The following is a 20,446-nucleotide window of genomic DNA, read 5'->3' as shown; positions in this document are numbered from 1 at the left end:
CTAGGAAATAGTGGAGTAGAGAAAAGCGGGAAAGTGTTTATAAAAATTTTATGTTTCACTCGACTAATCAATTGTGATTTATTGGTAATCAGTTTCTTACTTTACTTTAAGCCAAACTTTTTCTCTCTATCATTGTTGTACAGATTGATTTATAAATAAAATTAAGTAAAACACAGAGTTTAATAAATGGCTTTGTAAAGGGTGAAACAAACAATCCGGCCCAATCTAGATGAGAACGGGCTAGAAGGCCTGGTAAAACTAATTTGTAGAGGTGGATTGTCAAGGTTAACCCTTCAAGCCTTGGTAGCTTTGGTTTGGTAATTTAAAGAAAGAAAAATTGGCTATGACAACAATTTTTTGTAGAGAATAATAACAAGGAAATAGAGATTCTTATTCAAGTCCTTCCTCAAACTGGTTAAGGAGCAATAGCTCTTAGGATACACACTTCTCGGTTTCACAGTTCTCAATTTCTCTCTCTCTCTCTCTCTATTTCTTTCGTTCTTTCCTCCTAGTTTTTTTGATCCACCTTCCATGAGGATCTTCCATCCTATATATAGCTACTTGGATTGCATTCCAGCCTTCCACTTGGATGGTCGTTGATCCTTCCTTAGATACTTGTCCCATCGCTATTTTGTTGGTAGTGGTAGAGTAGGTTGCATGTTGTAGGGGCACTCTTCAAGGGTCATTATGCCATTAATATGGTAGGCTAAGTTAGTATAGTGTGTTAAATGGGGAGGTGATAGGTGTTTTATTTGGAAGCTTCCTCCTTCCCTTGCTTCAACACCACTACTTCCTTCCTCAGCCTTTAACCTTATGGCCTTGGTGGTTTGTCTCCAATCTCCCGAGAAGTGTTTGCTTTGGGTGGACCACCTTCCTCAGTTTCACTGATTGGACTATCCTGATTGTACTAGGCCTGATCTGATGAATAGTTTGACCCAATTACTCCCCTGGTTGAATCCATTTGACAATCCTATTTCTTTGGGCTTCCCCCTCCCATAGGCTTTATGCTTTTATACTATGTTATTGCCAAGAATAACAAAGACAAAGGACTTAGAATTAAACAATATCATAAATTTGAGACTTTAATTATCAAAATTAAAAACTTGGGATCTAACCTGAAATATGATATAAAATTTGGGCATGTTATTGTTGCTTTTGTTGTTATTAGAGTAAGAGATACCTAGATGTGAGAAGGCATATATGTGAAATGGATGAAGCAAGACAATATTAAGAGATGTGAATTACATGAAATTTGAAAAGGGAAATGTTAAGGGCATTGGTTTAGGAACGATTTTTAGAAATATTTTATTAGAAAAATGATAAAATGATAAATATTGTTAACAACTTTTATATTTCCCATGAAAGTAGTGTCAAAACTTTCATATTATGATTTATTAACAATTCTCCTAATGACATTTGTTAACATGACCTATTTGTAAAACATAAAAGGGCATTCTAGGGAATTTTGGTCAAAATTTCATTAAATTACGTTCCAATCCGTACAATCCCTTTAAATGTTGGCTATGAAAAATTAGGATTTCAAGAGAACTTGGAAGAATGACTAATGGTCTCTCGTATTCATATCTATTCCATTCTCTCACATACTCAATATGTCCAACATGAGAATAACTTTTAATTCTATTTTGCTTAAACTTTTTAAATAAGGGAATGAAGAATGGATATACCTAAAAAGGTTTTTTTATATATAATTTTTTTATCATTCCATTCATTTCTACCTCTTATCCTTCCTAAACAAGTTGTAACTGAACAAGCACTTCTCTTGTTTTTTATGAAAAAATAAAATAAAAATTTAGAAGGGAACAAGTTGATAGAGAATGGAATGAGCATTCTCTTACAACCATTCCATTTCTTTTACTGAACTTCAAAAGGAATATATGAAATATCTCTTAGAGATCAATTTTATTCCATTTGTTTCCCACATTCTGATGGGGAAATAAGTTGGGCAATATACCTTGAAAAAGACAAGACTTCAAACAATTTTACATTTTCTTATAGGATAAAAAATAAGCTAAACCAAATAAATAAAGAGCCTCCATCTTATTTTATGTCGTGGAGGTTTTTTTATTAAAAAAAAAAAAAAACTTTACTTTTCTCTAGATACTATTTATTTTTTATATATAAATTAAGAAAATGAAAATAAGCTCAATAAAACAATAGTTGAGTCTTAAGAAATTTATACATAAGTAGTTATTGTAAGCTCAAACAAACACTTTGTCCTTTATTTTTTTTTTTTTTAAAAAACCACTTTGTACGGTAGATTTTGGATTTTCTCATCCTGTCCAATTGTTTGAGCCAGTGAAACTCTAGTTGCTCAATGATAATAAGCTCACATAACCGAGCTTGTTATAATATATATATATTAGTCAATAAAACGTTTAACATAATAATTTTTTCAAAACTTTAATTTATTTTTTGTTTAAATATGAAATTTAAAAGTTAAGGTAATTATTAATAATTATTTATTATGATTGTATTTATATACAAAACTACATACATATGAAATACATATTCAAATTTTATAAAAAATTTGGAACGTTGAACGTATGTTTATATTCAAATTTTATTAAAATATATATTGTAAGAATGATAGACCCAGTTGTGTGTGTGTATATATATATATATATATATATATATATATATATATATATATATTGGGCTGGGGCCCAGTTTGAGGACTCCTAGTAATCCGAGGACGAGTAAACGTTACTATAAAAGTTCGCATTAGTGAATAAAGAAAGGAGTTTGGTCATGATGGTTCAGAAAGGTGGTCCAAGGAAGAATGCCTCCTCGGTTGAGCAAAGCAGAGGTCAAAAGGTATGGTCTACCATCCAAAGCAACGTTCCCGAAGATTCTATTGATAAAGATATACATCATGAAAGCATAGGATAAAGGGAAGTTATGAAATATCTAAGAAAAAGCTACTACCACCGTATTGAATACTCTGCAGCTAACTCTATGGCCGCATTAATGTGAAAATGATACGTGAACAGTAATTTTCAGGCTTACAGCTATTCTTAGAGACTTCAGGAAGGTGTTGATGGGACAGGAATCAATGCCGGCAACCTGGTTTACATGTAGAGGGTGGAGATGGAGGAAGGAAGATAATATAAAAGAGAAAGAATACCCTGAGAAAGGGGGATCAGAGGAGGGATAGAAAAACACTACAGCCACAAAAATTGGACTTGTAATCAAATAAAAAAGAGATATATACAAGAACACATCTTCTCGGATTATGCCGATGACGATTTTCTTTGGATAAAGCTAGTTTATCTTTACTTTCTGGTCATCTGGACTCACTATAATTGTTATCCGACTTATTAGAGTCTAGTTTTCTGACCCATTCTCTACCAATTCATTGTATTAGACTCTTTGACCCTAGATCCCACAACGTTTTGAGCTTGAGAACCAAATTGTGCCCTTACATATATCAACAAAACAATGCTAGTTGATTGACCTACCCAAAAAAAAAAAAAAAATGCCATTTGATTGATAATTTGATATTAATTGTATTTTTTGATTCTGTTGTTGTCATGTTTGATTTTTTAACTTTTGTTGTCATGTTTCAATTGCATAAGCTTTAGATTTCACCATAGTTCTATAGTTATAAGTTGTAACTAGACCAAGGAGATCACATCATCACAGGGAGTCTAGGAAATTTCCTGGAAGGGGAGCTAAAAGTATTATAAAAAAAAAAAGTTGGACTAAACCGTGCATTAAAGATTTTAAAGAGCACATAAAGTTTTTACCAAAAAAAAAAAGAGCACATAAAGCATCCAAGCTCTTGATTCTCAAAAAAAAAAAAAAAAAAAAAAAAAAAAAAAAAGAGACAAAGAAAGCATGCAAGCTCTTAAATTTTGAAGCCGAGGTTTGGGTGTATTCTGTTTCTGTATACCGTAGACTATAGTAGAGGCCTCTGGGTTCTGTTTCTGTTATTATCAAATAATAATAAGAAAAGAAAAGAAAAAAAGGACTAGTTATTTATAAATTAAAAAAAAAAATTTGAAAAGAAGAGGAAAAGAACTAGTTACCAGCTATTGCTGCAACTGAACCTAATTGGGTGAAAGTCCAGTGTAAAAGTAACGTGGCACACATGCAGAGGTGGGGGGACCCAAATCCATTTTGGACGTGTCTCACTTTAGTTGTAAAGCTTTGACCTCTTATCAGTATTCAACTCAATTTTGGTGAACTCTCAGCCGTTAGATCTCAAGTTGTTTTCACCCCGACGAACAAAAGAAAAGTTTCATACATGAGGGATAAAGACTGATCGATAATAAGAACTTTGAAGTTAGAGCAACTTTCCTCTCGTAGGAATATGGTAATTGATTGCAACCGTCTGATATGTGGACCTTCCTTGTGATGAATGACATTATTATATCTTTGCCAAGTACTTTTAAAAGGGTCCCCCAGGAAAGTGACAAACTCACTCCAAAATTTTTAATGGGCCTAACCACCTGTGCGTACCTCTTAGTCCATGTGTTCTTTGGCCTTATTAATAAATATGAACATAGCTCTTAAATTGAAAGGAGTTGATTCTCAAAATAAATAAAAATGAAAGGAATTAAGCGGGAATTGTAATTTTATACCAACAATCCGGGGTGGTTGGCTGGGGGCCGCGGCATTATCTGTGATCATGATTCCGTTGCTTGGATTGGTGGATTTTTCTTCAAGAATTAGTATAACCATTTGCGTAATGGATTTCTCATGTGTCAACATCTTCATTTAACACTTATAGAGATATTCTCAAAAAAAAAAAAAAAAAAAAAAAACACTTATAGAGATAGAATTAAATGCTGAAGTTATTGTTGATTTGATAGCTTATCCTAATTACTCTAACATTGCTGTTTCATATATTGTAGATGACTGCAAATTTTTGGTTTCCCAACTTTTCTAAGTTAACATTAATCATTGTTTTCGTGAAGTTAATAAATGTGCTGATGAGTTTAACTAGGATGGGTGTCAATCAATCTAGTGATTTTATGTTGTCTATGTATATATGATTGTCCGCTTGTGGACTTGTTAGCTGTTTTTTATTCATATTTAAATGGTTTGTTGTTATTCAAGCATTGCCCTGAGCCTTATGTAGTTCTTTAGTAATTTTTATTAATGCATTCCCTATTCTACACACAAAAAAAAAAAAAAAAAAAAAAAAAAAAAAAATTGTATACCAACATACTCAATTTCAAAATAGCTTGAAGTTTGGTTTCAAAAAAAAAATAGCTTGAAGTTTTCAATTGTGAATAATAGACAAAAAGTGATAGAATCAATGTAAAAAGTAATAAGCAAAAAATGCCAACTATTTACAATAGGTTACTTTAACATAATGCAAAATTGGGTGTGTACCTAAATTTATTGACGGTATACCCTATGTTTCTTACTCAATAGTCAACACTATTCACTAGACACATTTGGGATTCTTTTTTCTGGCGTGGGTACATTGTCTTGTGCATGCACAAACCCAAAATTAGTAAAAGCACAAAGCGTTGAAGGATCCTCCTCGATCTGAACTGAACTTGGGAGCTGAACAGATCTGGCCATTCTTATATAAAACCATGAAAATCTTGTCATGTCTGGAACTTGAGGGCTTAAAAATGGGGATGGAATCTCAAATTTGGATTTTATAGGTCGTGTATAGTTTTCCTACCACAAGAAATATCCTAACCCTAGCCTTTAGTCCATAGCCCTATTTGGAGAAAGATGTTGTACCGAGAAAATACACTAAAATATGTAAAAAGATGTATAGTAATAATATAAAATATGTATTTCATTCTGTTGTGAAAAGAAAGAGATACTAAGAAAAATCATTATAAATATATAGTTAAAGCTTCATTGCGCCGAGATGTACAAAAGTTGAGAGAGATTTACGCCAACTTTTCCAAAGGTTAGTAATCTTTCAAGTTTCAAAAGTTAGTCAAAGGACCTACAGTTGGAGAAGGTGCCTGAACTTCAGCTATCAAGTGGCAATTGCTGTCGTCTAGGATTGCAACTATAAAGTTCACGTTAAAGTTCCTTCTTTGTTTTTGAATAGAAAATTTGTGCTTAATTTTATGTTAAACTAATATTGTTATTGCTGTTGTTTTTAGTAATTCAGAGGAGTAATTGCAATACTAATTGGAATATTCCTGTTGGTTCCTCCAATAATTCATATTTTGTTTTCATTTTGTTTTTTTTTTTTTAATCTATTTTTTTTTGAATTTGAGAACATAAAACATTGGGTACCCAAATTGGCACTTGATTCTTGCATATGATTTCAGTTTTTTTTTTTTTTTTTTTATAATGAAAATGCTACTAAACTTATTTTTGTTTTCATATTCTATTATTCTGTTTTTATTCTCAAATTTTTTAGGCATTGAAAACAAAAATGAGATCAAAAAATAAGAGAAGTAATCCATAACATTTTTACAACAAATCATAGATAGTAAGTTAATATTAATGCGTGAATATGAAAAAAAAAAAATACCAATCAAATATGATGTCTGGATAAACGAGAAGGATATAGTAATATACATTACTTCCTTTCATTCAATGGTTGCAAAGCCTCGCAAACTAAATACTATGCTTATTAATTCTCTGGGCGCACCACAAATAGTTTTTAAAGAAATTCTTGTGTAGTTCTTTAATTTATCCTCGTTGATTTGATTGTAACTTTGTAATCAATCTCTTTAATTGGTGACCGTGTTTTAATGCTTTATACATTCTCGTCACTAGAACAACAAATATTAAGGGCAAATAAACACTGACAGCGATGCCATTATTGATTTATTGTCACTCTATTTACTGTAAAATAAAATCATGCGAGTAAATTTATGTGGGCGAGACTAGCACATGACTTTATCTATAGTTCATAAATTATTAATCTAAACTTAATTTAAATTAACCACCACACATCTTTGGTGCGATAGTGACTCTATAAGTATAAGTGCTTGTGGGGTGTGGGGGTAAGGGTTAGGGTCCAAGTCTCTAAGTACCTGTTTGGATTCAACTTAATCCTGCGTCTACGTTTTGCAACAACGTTTTCAATCCTTTTTTTTTTGTCTGCGCGTGAACAATGATTTTACTGTATAGGAGACAAAAACACTGTTCATGCACTATTATATACTGTTCATGCATGTTCACGCACTGTTCATGAATCCCACGACACTATTTACATATTTAAAAATTATTTTGTTACAGTGTTTTCAGTTTTCAGTTTCAGCAACAATAAGTTCAATCCAAGCGGACCCTAAGAGGGAGTTTCAAACACATATACACTTAGATTAGGCTAAAGTAGAATTTTATCTTGTATATATAAAAAAAAAAAAAAAAAAAAAAAAAAAAAAAAAAAAAAAAAAACTTAATTTAAATTGGCTTAAAAAATTAAATTTACTCTAATTATTGATTAGGTATCTAAAACTATCTTAGCAACAATATGCTAAGAGAAATCTCTTTGTATTGTTACTACATAATTGCTTCATTCTATTTGTATTATCAATACTAGCCTAATTTCAAGCATGTAGCACGTGATCAAAGGTTTTTTTTTTTTTTTTTTTTTTTTTTTTTTTTTTTGGGTTTAATGTGAAAATTTTATATTCATCCCGATTTGAAGTTTGGGTGTTGTCTAATGATGTTATGCATTTGCTAACTGCTAATATAGTTAAGAGAATGATGAAGCTAGCACAAAAAAATGAACACCAAAACTATTATTTTGTATGTGAGTGGAGAGAAGTTCCCTTTCACACACTTAAGTTTTTTTTTTTTTTTTTTTTTTAATAACTCACTTTTATGTTGCATCCACACATACATTTATTATGAATTCCATCACTCATAGAAAACAACCTACTTTAAATACTCTATTCATGTGATCAAAGTATATAAAATGCCCTTTGTAGCTCAATGGGCACCATCCAAGGTTTAGGTCCCTCCACCCTCAACTATTAAAGTATAAATAAAAATATCAATCAATGTTTTAGATAATATTTCTTGTGAAATATTGGAGGAAATTATAAACTTTTGAACATGCGCATAACTAGTGCGATAAGGCTAAGGGTTGTCAATGGGTCAGTTTGGGCCAAGTCGGCCCATGGGCACAATGGGTTGCGCATAGTGGGCTTAACTAGATAACGGGCCGAGTCGGGTTGAGCCAAAAGAGAAAACTCCAGCCCATGGGCAATGCCATTTTGTCTTGAGCGAGCTAGACTACCAGGTTGAGTCTAATGGGCTACCCATGCGCTTGTGTTAGGATCTTATTTTATTATTTTTATAAAGAAAGAATCAATTGTTTCTAAGAGTATAATCAATCTATTTTTTTTAATGGAAAGAATCAAAGAATTTAATACTTAATTAAAAAAAAATTTATGGTCAAATCTATTTAATTTTTGTTTTGTTGATGGAAACCTATTTAAAATTGTCATATGGTTAATTCAAAGTTGCTAAACTACTAGGAATATATATATATATATATATATATATATATATATATATATATATATATATTTAGTAAACTAAATTAATATAATCACTTTAAGTATCTTAATGGTTTAGGGAGTTCTCTTAAGAAATTCCTCTATAATATCTCAAGATCAATCCTTCATACTTATTCTATATATTTTTGTTATGAATTTTGAGTTATTGAGCTGGGCAACTGGTTGGGCCAATAGGCTATGCTACTGGGCTAGCTCACCAGGTGCTCATAGGCATAAAAACTAGCCCACATCCTGGGTTACTAGGCTAGTGGGTTACCCATGGGCCTCAATAACAACGGGTCAGGCCACCCAATGGACCATTGGGCTTTGGGTTCGGGTCTTGGGCCATGGGTTATTTGGTGACCCTTAGATGAGGCTAGTCTATATATATATATATATATATATATATATACACATATAGGCAAAACTCAGAAAAAGTCAAATTATGTGCCATGTATCCTATTTATCTATTTATTTTTTTGCCAAGTGAATTATTGAGTGTAAAAATCGAAGAGTCTAAATCCAATTAAATTCTAAATTAAATTTCAATTGGAGTCCAATTTTGCTCCATGTGTCCATCTAATTTTTTAATTTTTGTGGCAAATGAATTTGATAGGAGTGCTCTGGTGTAGTGGGTCTTGCTGGTGCGTGGAGTGCTGATGACTGGTGCTTGGAGTGCTGATGTCTAGTGCATGGAGTGCTGATGTGACCAAGGGTTGCTCCGTTGGGATCAGAGGTGACTGCTACCATGTATATGGGTTTAAGTCATTGTGTAGTTAGTTAAGGGGTAGTTGTAATTGGTAGTATTCAGTTAGTTACAGCTATTAAGGGATGGGGTGGTTGGTTAGTTAGTAATAGCAGTTATAGGAAATGGCAAGGCATCACCAATTCTGTTAGGCGGGTATAAAAGAATGTAAGTTCAGAATATAGGAATCGATAAGAAATATAATGCAAGTTCTTGTATCCTCTCTCTTCCTAATTTCTATCTCTTCCTATCTTTTCATTTCTCACCGTCCCATTCATTCTTCAATCCCCTGTTTCTTCTTGTTTGGATAAGGTGATTCTTATCAGAATTATTGGGTGTAAAAATCAAAGAGTCTAAATCCAATTAAATTATAAATCATTAACACACACACACACACATATATATATATATATATATATAAAATATGAGAAACCATTATATATTTTAGAAATCTATGGTTTAAAAATGGTGTATACCATGTATAATTTTAACATTTTATTTTAAAAAAAAAGTATAACTTAATTAAAACGTGTAATTGTGATTGTTTTTAATTATACCAGTGCATATGCACGGAGATACATACTAGTAGTTAATAATTCATTTACATAAAGAAAGAGAAGTTCCCTTTCACACACTTAAGTTTTTTTTTTAATAAATCACACAAGTATATGGTTTCATGTTACATATACACATATATATATTACGAATTTCATCACTCGTACAAAACAACCTACTTTGGATACCCTTTCATGTGATCAAAACATAAAAAATACCTTGTAGTCCAATGAGCACCATCCAAGGTTCAAGTCCCTATATTGGAGGAAATTAAAAATCTCCAAAGACGCACATAGCAAGTGCAAATAAGGTTAGTATTATGTTATGTAAAAAAAAGTTAGGAGCACAAAATTTATTACGATTTTTATTTTATAATCTATTGAAATGATCGACTATGAGTAGTGAAGAATCATGACCCTCTATCATGGCATTAAAAGGTTATATATATAGAAAGATTGTATTTTTTATAATAATGTTGATAATTTCAAATAATTAATCCCAAAGGGTTGGTATAATTGTTCTTTAAGGCCTCATGAAATTTATGACATCCTAAGTTTAAAATTTTCTAATATGAAGTGCCTCCTGTAATCTAGTTAATGCGGGATGAGTCAAGTGCTTGTGCAGGCAAGAGAAAAAAGAAAATAGATACCTCCAAATAGTTATGAATTCAAAGATTCAAATATGTAGGGTAGAAATATCAACATCCATGAGAAAATTGTTTAAATTCATGAGAAGGGTTCTTGAAAAAGGGATCCGGACATTCTTCAACAAATTATGTACTTTGTATCATTAGAAGATAGCATGGCCAATAATCTTATTCAATATCTATTGAAATTCTTGCGAGAATTTATATTAAAGGTGTTGTACTTATTGAATAAGTTTAATGAAAGTAAAATTTTCTTTCCTGCTTGTGTGAAAACGTTAGGTAGCTATCATGACGATATTAGGTAATCATGCATTCCCTCTCACTCGGTGCTCTTCATTCTTGCACTAAATTTATGAGGTCAGAGGAAGTGGATATGCAGCAAAAGTAAAGCTAAGAGTACAAGATGATTGGTTGAGTGTTAGTTGCCACAGCTAACCATCGGTCCTTGGTCGAAATGCCCAAACGTAGTGCCAATAATGCCACTTTTTTTTAAGGAACAATAATGCCACATTTTCTAAGTGACAAATAACCCTTTTTCTTCATAATTGCTAAGATATTATGACTCCGGAATTGTTTGTCTTGCTTAGACAAAGTGGATACATGTTTGGTCCAAACCCTACTTAAAATAATGTGCAACGAAACGATACACTCATATAGAATCATAGATCTTGTATAAAAGAATTTTGTTTCATCTTATAAAACTACTAAGAAAATCATGATGGCAATCACAACTTTGGAATATTTTATGCCACTCTCTTACTTTTTGAGGGTAATGGTTGGCCCATCATTTTCTTTTTCTCTTTCTTTTTGATTTTTTGTTGTTGACAACGAGAGTCTTTTTATCCAATTTCTCTGTTTTCAGTTTGGTATGCAATGATATTTATTTGTGATGTTTGGATCCGCAATGCGGCTATGGAATTCTTTTTTAGTACCTTTTATTAGGTGGTTGCTCTGTTGGCCCCCCTTGTGGTCACTTATTGGCTAGCCTATAACAATTTGGACCAAGTGAGTGAGCCATATAAATATTGTGGAGTCATATCTTGGACTCTACCAATCCCTCACGCGAGCAAAGTGATTGGCTAGTGTCATTCTTAGGATTTGTTTTGTATCCAATACTAAACTTCATCAATTGGGAGGTTTACAATTGAAATTGGAAGTGGAAGACAATATAATTCTAATTTTTGAATCTAAGTACAATTAAGGTAACTGGTATAGAAGTTTTTCCGGTTCTAATGATGATTAAATCGTCACAAACCAAACCATAAATGAGACATATTTAGTATTAGTAAACTACCTTGGGGACCCAAGAAAATGACAAACCAACCTCTGAATCCTAAATTGGGCCCAACAACCATCACTACTCAATGTAGCACCTTCAATTAGATAGCAATAAATGGTCCCGACTCCCAAATCACAATCACATCTAGTCTCAAAACAGAGAAAGCCCACTCCTTCTTTATTAGCTTCCTCATGTGTCCCACAAGACCCAATCCAAATGTCTCTTAACTTAGTATTTAGTATTATTATTATATCATAACTCAGTCTCAGGTCCAGGCCTTTTCTTTTTGGTCCTAAATCAGCTTGCCCCTTTTTTTTCAAGTAGCATTTAATGGCTCATTGCTTAGTGGGTCACAAAGAAAAACTCAAAATATAGGCGATTTTGGCCCATTAGCATTTATTTTTAAAATATTTAGGCTCGAAACACTGTTTGGGAAATATATAGCAATATACCACTTTTTTAGGTACTCGAGCTTGGCAAGCTCGAGTACCATGTTTTTTTAATCCACTATTGCCCCATATTCAAGGAGCCCTATAGTGGCGTTTTTAAGCCCTATAGTGACGTTTTCGGGCCCTATAGCGGCGTTTTCCTGCAAAATTTTTTTTATAAGTTCCATAACAGGTTCAAGGGGCCCTATAGTGGCGTTTTTAAGCCCTATAGTGACGTTTTCGGGCCCTATAGCGGCGTTTTCCTGCAAAATTTTTTTGTAAGTCCCCATAACAGGTTCAAGGGGCCCTATAGTGGCGTTTTTAAGCCCTATAGTGACGTTTTTGGTCCCTATAGCGGCGTTTCCCTGCAAAATTTTTTTATAAGTTCCCATAACTGGTTCAATGGGCCCTATAGTGGCGTTTTTTGGCCCGAAAACGTCACTATAGGGCTTAAAAACGCCACTATAGGGTTCCTTGAATATGGGGCGATAGTGGATTAAAAAAACATGGTACTCGAGCTTGCCAAGCTCGAGTACCTAAAAAGTGATATATTGCTATATATTTCCGAAACAGTGTTTTGGCCTAAATATTTTAAAAATGAATGCTAATGGGCCAAAATCGCCCAAAATATAATTAGCATTTAATGGCTCGGCCCATAGTACCCACCCAACGCATATTCGACCAAATGTTCTGTTTTACCAAACTGGCATTTAGCTCGGGAATAGCCGCCATAAGTTGAATGACTTAAACGCCCTTATTAAAAGCAGTTCAAAGCCACGGAATGGGAATTGTGACAATTCAACATGGTTATAGTTGTCAATAAAACAATCTAAGATGCTTTGATCCTCGTCCTTTTAGTTGTTGTAGTCGTTGAAAGTTGAAAGTTGAAAGCGTGAAGCTAATGCACAAGTCTTAGAAGAGGATCTCTATGGCCTATATCCATGCTTCTCTTTTGAGCTCCAATAAGGTAATCTAACTCAGTCCCATCAATTTTTTTCATCTTTATAGCAATTTGGTTTCTTGTTTTTGGTTCTTTTTACACAGTTGTTTCTTTGCCTTGTGCTCTTTTTGATTGCTGTGTATTTCACGTTTTATTTGTTTGTCATCTTCTGTTTAATTCGCACTTGTTGATTTAATTTTATGTACATTTTGTTCTAAATATAAGAAAAGAGACAATACACAAGAAACTGTGCTTGCCTTTTTTCTTTTTTCCTTTTTTTGTGCTTTTGGTTTATATAAAAATCTCAAAATTGCTTTCATGCTGTATGATTAACAAGGGGCAAGATTTTTATTATGTAACTAAAATGTCAATTAGTCTGAAGATTCTATGAATTTTCTTTCATCAAGATGGAATTTGTACTTGGCGAGTATGTATATATATTAGACTAGATCAGTTAACAAGTTATTTTCTTGTGAATGGTTCAAAGGACCCCCATAAGAAATTTTTTGGGGGCCTTAAAATTTGTTTATGAAATGTTTGGTTTCGCCATTTAACAATATGATAAAATCAATTCAAACAAGTTATGCACTGTAAAACAAGAATTTGCATTGTTCCCTTACACAAGGGCAACTCCTACTGAAGATGAGGGATATGTTTAATGCTGAAATTTAACTACACAGTGTTGCAACAATGATGCAGCTGAAGATCGATATTTAGGAATGGGGGAGGCATGAAAAACATTGAAAAGTACACATTAGCATTTGGATGTCATTTGCCAAAGAGCCACTCCCATGTTTAGTTGTAGCCACTTAACTTTAGTTTGAGTTCTTTTGGGTAAGAAATGTTACAACTTATTACCCCACTTTTCCTATGGTAGTATATTCTGCTTTATTTTGGGAATTAGCCTCTCCAAAAAAATTGGGCATAAGGCTGCATACCAATTAATCACCTTTGTTAGACCCTGCAAAAGTGAGAGTTTTATTCATTGGGTAAGACCTTTTTAGTATATTTTTCTTTATCCTTGTTTATTTTATTATTATTATTATTTTTGGTGAAAAGGAAAATGCATTAAAACAAACTAAGAGGAACAAAGTCTAGGGTAGGAAACACCCCAAGAATTAGCATACAGCTGGTACAAAAGAAAGGGAGGAGGTCTAGAGTACAAAACAAAATTAACATTACTAGAAGCTCCTTCCTTAGCCAAAAGATCCGCACAATGATTTCCTTTGCAGAAGATGTGGTGAATGTGTGCTTCCTCAAAAAGTTGGAGGAGTTGCCTTCAATCATAAATCATAGAGCTGCAAGGGTGAGAAGAGATAGATGCTGAATTATAGATAAGAGTGACCATGGCTTTGGTATCAGTTTCAACATAGAGTTTTTTAATGTTGAGTTGTTTTGCTAAGGTAAGACCATCGCAAAGACCCCAAAGTTCAGCTGCCATAGAGTGAGTAATTCCAATTTTTCTAGTGAAGCCCCCAATTCATGTGCCTGAATTGTCTCTAATGAGTCCACCAGCACTTGCTTTCTCGGGGTTGCTATGGAGGACAGATCCGTTAGTGTTAAGTTTGTAGTAACCCATGGGGGGGGGGGGGGGGGGGGGTGGGGGAGCCAACTAATGTTGATGCTAGAGGGGTGGGGTGAAGGTTTGGTGGCTGGCAAGGAGTAGTAGAGGTTGGTGGGGAGAGAGAGAGTTTTGTCAAGGATCTCATTGGGGGAGAAGGGGATGTTTTCCATGACAAATTTATTCCTAGCTGACCAAATGGTCCAGGCAGTGAAAGGGAAAACAAATTTCCAAGGGATGTAAGGATATTTGGAAGTAGTGTCGTTGACAACAGACATTTTCCTTATCCAGTCAAAAGCCGAGGGGGAATGGAAGTCACGGAGTGAGTGAAGAGTGCTGAGAGAAGACCATATGGGGCTGACTATTGGGCAGTCACGCAAGATGTGGAGGATGGATTCGGGTGAGTTCCTACAGAGGGGGCAGGAGGAATCGGTGAGGATCTTTCTTTGGAGAAGAAGAGCTTTTATGGAGAGGCTATCATGGCAAGCTAGCCAAAGGAAGTTTGTGATACAGGGGAGGGTGGGTAATTTCCAAAGCCATTTCCAGCAAGGATGGGAGGTGGGAAGAGAAGGTCAAGGGTGAGGAGGTAAGCAGAGTTTGAGGTGAAGATGCCATTGGAGGAAGAAAGCCAAAAGGGAGCATCGGGATGTTGGGGATGGGAGGATTTGGGGATAGCAATGATAGAATCTATAATATGCGGGGGGGAGGCTATGGATAAGGTACCAAGGTTCCAATTACCGTTAGCATCCCAAACGTCTTGAATTTTGAGGGAATCTTTGTTTTGGTAAAGAGGGCCTTGAATAACTTGGCGGAGAGGATCTAAACCTAGCCAGTTGTCAGTCCAAAAATTAATGGTGGAGCCATCCCTAACTGACCAACCAGTACTTTTGTCGCAAATGTGGTTAACCTTAGTCAGGCTGTGCCATGTTGAGGATAGTTTCTTGGTGGGAGGAAGGTGGGAAGGGTATTTGCATTTTAAAGTAATGGCCCAAGGATCAGAGTTGTTTGATCGAAGGGCCCAGGCTCTTTTGGCAAGGAGGGCTTTATTGCGAGGAAAGCTTCTTTTGATGCCAAGGCCTCCAACAGCTTTTGGGAGCGTAACAATGCTCCAGTTTTTCAAGTGCATTTTCTTATTTGAGGTTGTATCGCCCCAAAGGAAGTTTCTATTGAGCTTATCAATTTCTTTGCAAACTTTGGTAGGAAGAAGAGTGCATTGCATGATGTGGGTGGGTAGAGCAATGGTGACAAAGTTAATGAGGGTGAGACGGCCAACAAAAGAAAGACTGTTTGCTTTCCAACTAGCCAGCCTAGCACGAAGCTTATCAATGATGAAGTTGTACACCCTTTTGTTGCGTCTGCCAGTGAGGATGGGGGTGCCAAGGTAGTTGCCAAAGTCTCTTGTGGAGGAGAAACCAAACTCATTCTCAACCATCTCAATGTTGCGGGGGGAAGTGCAAGGAGAGAAGAAGATTTTGGATTTTGAGTGATTGATTTTTTGACTGGAGGCAAGGCAAAAGGTGTCAAGGACTTTCTTGATGGTATGATAGTTTTTTAAGGAGGCCGTTGCAAAGAGGATGAGATCGTCGGCGAAAAAAGGTGAGTGAAGGTAGGTCCATTTCTAGAGGCTCTGATGCCTTTCCAATTACCGAATGAAACTTCCTCTTGAATGAGCCAGGCAAGGTATTCCATGCAGAGGATGAAGACGTAAGGGGAGAGGGGATCCCCTTGTTTGATGCCTTTGGAAGGGCGGAAGGGATCTAGACGGTCACCATTGAGAAGAATTGAGAGGTTAGAAGAGGAGATGCAAGACATGATAAGCAAGATTCAATCAAGTGGGAATTTAAAGTAGATAAGGGTTTGCCTAATAAAACCCCATTCCAATCTGTCAAAAGCTTTCTACAAGTCAATTTTGACGGCCATGGTGCCCTTTTTGCTTTTTGAGGTGGTCATCGAATGTATGATTTCTTGAGTGAGAATGATATTGTTCATTTTATTCATAAAGGCACAATCTCTCTGCATAGCCACAAATGCTGTTGCAAACCTTTGATAGTTGTTTTTTACCTGGTTGAGGTCTTAGCCTTGTAAGGTACCAAGGTGGTAAAGTAAGTTGTCAGAGGCTTTTGTCCTTATTCAATCCAGATTATGTGAAGCGCAACTTGGTGAAGTGGTTGAAGTGATATGGAAACCTACAAACTCTCATAAGTATAATTGCAAATAGACATGGGAAGACATTAGATAAAAAAGGGATAAGGTGTGTTAAAATAAGGGTTAAATGATTAAATTCACCATATCCTAACATTTTAAGTTTTTGGGACAAGCGGTAATTTATCAAGTGGTCTTGAGTTCAAATCTTGATTGCTCTAACTCTCATTTGAAAATTAAAATTCTCACGTGTTGGGCCCTATTTATTAAGGAAGACTTTGTACTGACACGTGAAGGAGAGTGTTAGAATAATGGTTAATTGATTAAATTCACAATTTCTTAATAGCTTAAGCTTTTTTGACAATTAGTAATTTATCAAAGTTGGTGGAATTTGTAGGGGGTTCTCATTTTGCACCTAAGCATGCTTTCATAAGTTGGCTTGCAGTGAGAAACAGACTGACCACTAAAGAAAAGCTGGCTCAGTGGGGTTACCAAGGCAATCTTCTTTTTGTTTACTGCAGGAGTAGGGTTGGCTTGAGTCTCAGAACCATTTATTTTTTAGTGCTCTATCACTAGAAGGTTTTGGAAGGAAATTCTTAGATGTTTTATAAATTGGCAAGTGGAAGATTGGTTAGAAGAAAGTTGGGCTGTTATAAATCAGGTCGTGAAGATTCTCCAAAAAACAATTTGCAGGCTACCCTGGGCAGCTTTAGTTTACCAGGTGTGGATTGACAGGGATTTAAGGGTGCACCACATAAAAATTAGAATAAAGGTTGAAATTCTCAAGGCTATCACCTTTGGCATTAGATCTAGTTTGTTAGCTTGCATACGATTTAATAATTCTGTTATAAATGAAACTCTCTGTTGGTTGTGGAGAGTGCCTGTAACTGTTTTAGATTAGCTCTGTTGCTGGCTGGTTGTTTTTTGGTTCTCTTTGTTGTTTTGGTTCCCTGTAAGCCTTTTGGTGTTACTTGGTGTTGTTGGATAAGATTGCTCATTTATCCAAAAAAAAAAGGGCTGTAATGTCATTTCCAAATAGTGCTCTTGTATGGAATATATGAGAAACTATTTCTGTTCTTAAAACTTATTTGAAGTTTTATCGTCAGCATGCATATTGAAATGCTAATGACTCGAGAAGTGTTGTGAATGATAGGAATTTAAAATAATTTATATCCCTAGCCTACTTGAGGTTTTGAGAAATGATGATTTTAAATGATTTTAGGACATCGCCCTTATATTGGTACAAATATAAAACATGTTGTCCCATCATTTTGAGACTCTATTAGCTTTGCTAGTTTTCTTCCTCATTTTGCGTGATTTCAACTTCATGTGCTTTCCAGAGAAAAATGCTTTCCAAAAGGGGAACCATAGTTAAAATGGTAGTTGCCATCGACAGGTTATCTTAAGATCTAATTAGCTATTGCATATCAACATCTTATCTTTTCCTTTTTTTCATATTCAATTTCTAGCACTGAGTTAAACCTTTGAACCATTTCAAGTTTTGGTCCTAGACTAATAAGATTTTTCCAGTAGTTGCCAAGAACCACTTGATTATCCTAACATACACCAGCCAGCATTGTGCAACATATGCTACTTTTATGCTACATATTTTTAGTTAATGTGACACATGAAGACTATAAAACAAAAAAGCATGTAAATTTATTTGTTGTAAAAGGTCTCAAGACAAATTTTCAAAATTTGATTCCTTGTGCTTCACTTCTAAGAAACCACCGGCCAATTCCATCAGTGAGGCCTTCTCTCTTGGCATTGTCATGGTGGTTGAGTTGATGAAATGGAAAACTGACATGCCAACCAATGAAAATAAATATTATTTCATTTAATAGAGAAAGTTATCTCAAGTGCTTCCATTTAGCCTTGACCTTCATCTGTCATTTTTTCCATCATGCTTATACCTCTCCTAACTTCTTCTCATCCATTTTCTTCACCTTCTCAACTACTTTTACTCTGCCTTCTAGTTGAAGCATCTACTGGTGAGATGTAAGGTGGTAAGTTATGGAGGGATCCGATCTCATGATTTCCTGCATAGGGGCAAGATGAGGATACAACTTTGCCTGTAAGCGCAAATTGTTCCCCAATTGTATGATCGTGTTAACTTTATATAAAAGTTCTCCCCCTCTTCTTCCAGACATTTCCCTCAGCTTCCTTCTTCTATCAATATATCTGCATGCTAACTTCAAAATTAATTGATCAACCTTTTTTGTTCTGAGAACAAAAGTTGGTTAATATTTCCCTTTTCTTTTAAAGTTTAGTTTCTTCCTATTCTTGAATTTAATTTGCTGGCACCCAATCAGAGAGTAACTTAGCAAAAGATAGTTTCAGAATAATTTAGCATAAGTTATTTCTTTACAGTTTGCACTGCATTTACTATCCCTAAGTATTGCAGATCTCAAATTCTGGGTTGTTAAAAGTAGTTGCTCTGTACTTTTTGCTGTTACCTTTTATCCTACTATGGGCTAATGTTTAAATGTTGTGGTTGTACGCAAATGCATGCGTATGCTTTTAGATGAGTGCTTTTGTCACACAGCAGGATGTAGGTCCATTTAAATCTGTCAATGTTTCTGAATCTTCTTTTGAATTTAGTTTAAACATTCTAATATCCATGACTTTTTGCGGGTCTACTTATTTAAAACTTTTGAGGTTAGGAACTTTGATGCCTCTTATCTTAAAGTTGTTGTCCCTCCTTGCCCATTTTGGAGGTTTATATTTAGAACTAAAAGAAATTTGATGTCTTTGCTGGCCCACGAGAAGAAACCTCTTCTGGACTTGGCAATTAGAATTCACCAAATGGGTATGGATAGGGTTCACATCTTTTGTGCTTCCATGTGCATGTAGTCTATAGAGATGAGGCCAAGTCCCTAAGGCCTTTTAGGCTGTCACAATTGGGTGATTGGCACATTTTGTTGAAGTGTGATGCCTGTGTCTAATTCTTAGAGTAAGCATGATGATCACTAATCACTAATCACTATAATTTAATCAAAATCATGTGTCTCATATGAACAATTTGCTGCAGTGTTGGTTCTTACAGCTGTAAAAGAAAAGTACTAGTTAGGACTTAGGAGGTCCATGATAAAGTTGTGTGGTGATAATAAAGTAACTATTTTTTGGCTTTTACCAATTTAAAGGAGGAATAGATCAATGTGCAATAAAAATGTTTTGAGACAATTTAAATTGCCGACTTTCTTTTCCTCAAAAAAAAGAATTTGCCGACTTTCTTTTCCTCAAAAAATAAAAATAAAAATTGCCGACTTTCTCTGCGTACTTAGGATCTCTATTGCTACAACCCATCTAATCTCTTTCCTAATCAAGTTGGACTTTCTGGAATGACCCAGCTCATTTTTTTTTTCTTTTTTTTTTTTTTTGATAAAGCTCATTTTCTTCTTTTAGGTAACTAACCCAACTCATATATAATCAACTTTAGGAGTTTATCTATCTCAAAAAAAAAAAAAAAAAATAATAATAATAATAATTTAGGAGTTTATTCTTTTTATATTGTTTTACTTCTCTGATTGGACCCTCCCTAACGTAAATCTGTCAACATCAAGCGGGACCTATTTCAAATTATGGCACCAGGCATCACCTGATACGATAGCCCGGACTAAATTTCAACCAAGCAATAAAGGAGCTATGCCGGTCCAGAATCTCCAGATTCTATTGGTGCACTAAAAGTTTT

General features: G+C 34.6%; 1 long non-coding RNA gene across 1 annotated transcript; it reads left to right on the top strand.

The window, feature by feature from the left end:
* The first annotated feature begins 12,817 nt into the window (after positions 1–12,817).
* Positions 12,818–20,184, top strand: LOC126713416 (uncharacterized). The gene is made up of 2 exons (XR_007651341.1): positions 12,818–13,079; positions 18,732–20,184. It is a non-coding gene; the product is annotated as an uncharacterized LOC126713416 (long non-coding RNA).
* Positions 20,185–20,446: the final 262 nt, after the last annotated feature.

The sequence above is a fragment of the Quercus robur genome, chromosome 2, assembly GCF_932294415.1.
Source record: "Quercus robur chromosome 2, dhQueRobu3.1, whole genome shotgun sequence".
Taxonomy (NCBI): Eukaryota; Viridiplantae; Streptophyta; class Magnoliopsida; order Fagales; family Fagaceae; genus Quercus; species Quercus robur.
Note: the sequence above shows the minus strand (reverse complement) of the source record. Positions and strands in the feature narration are given on the sequence as shown.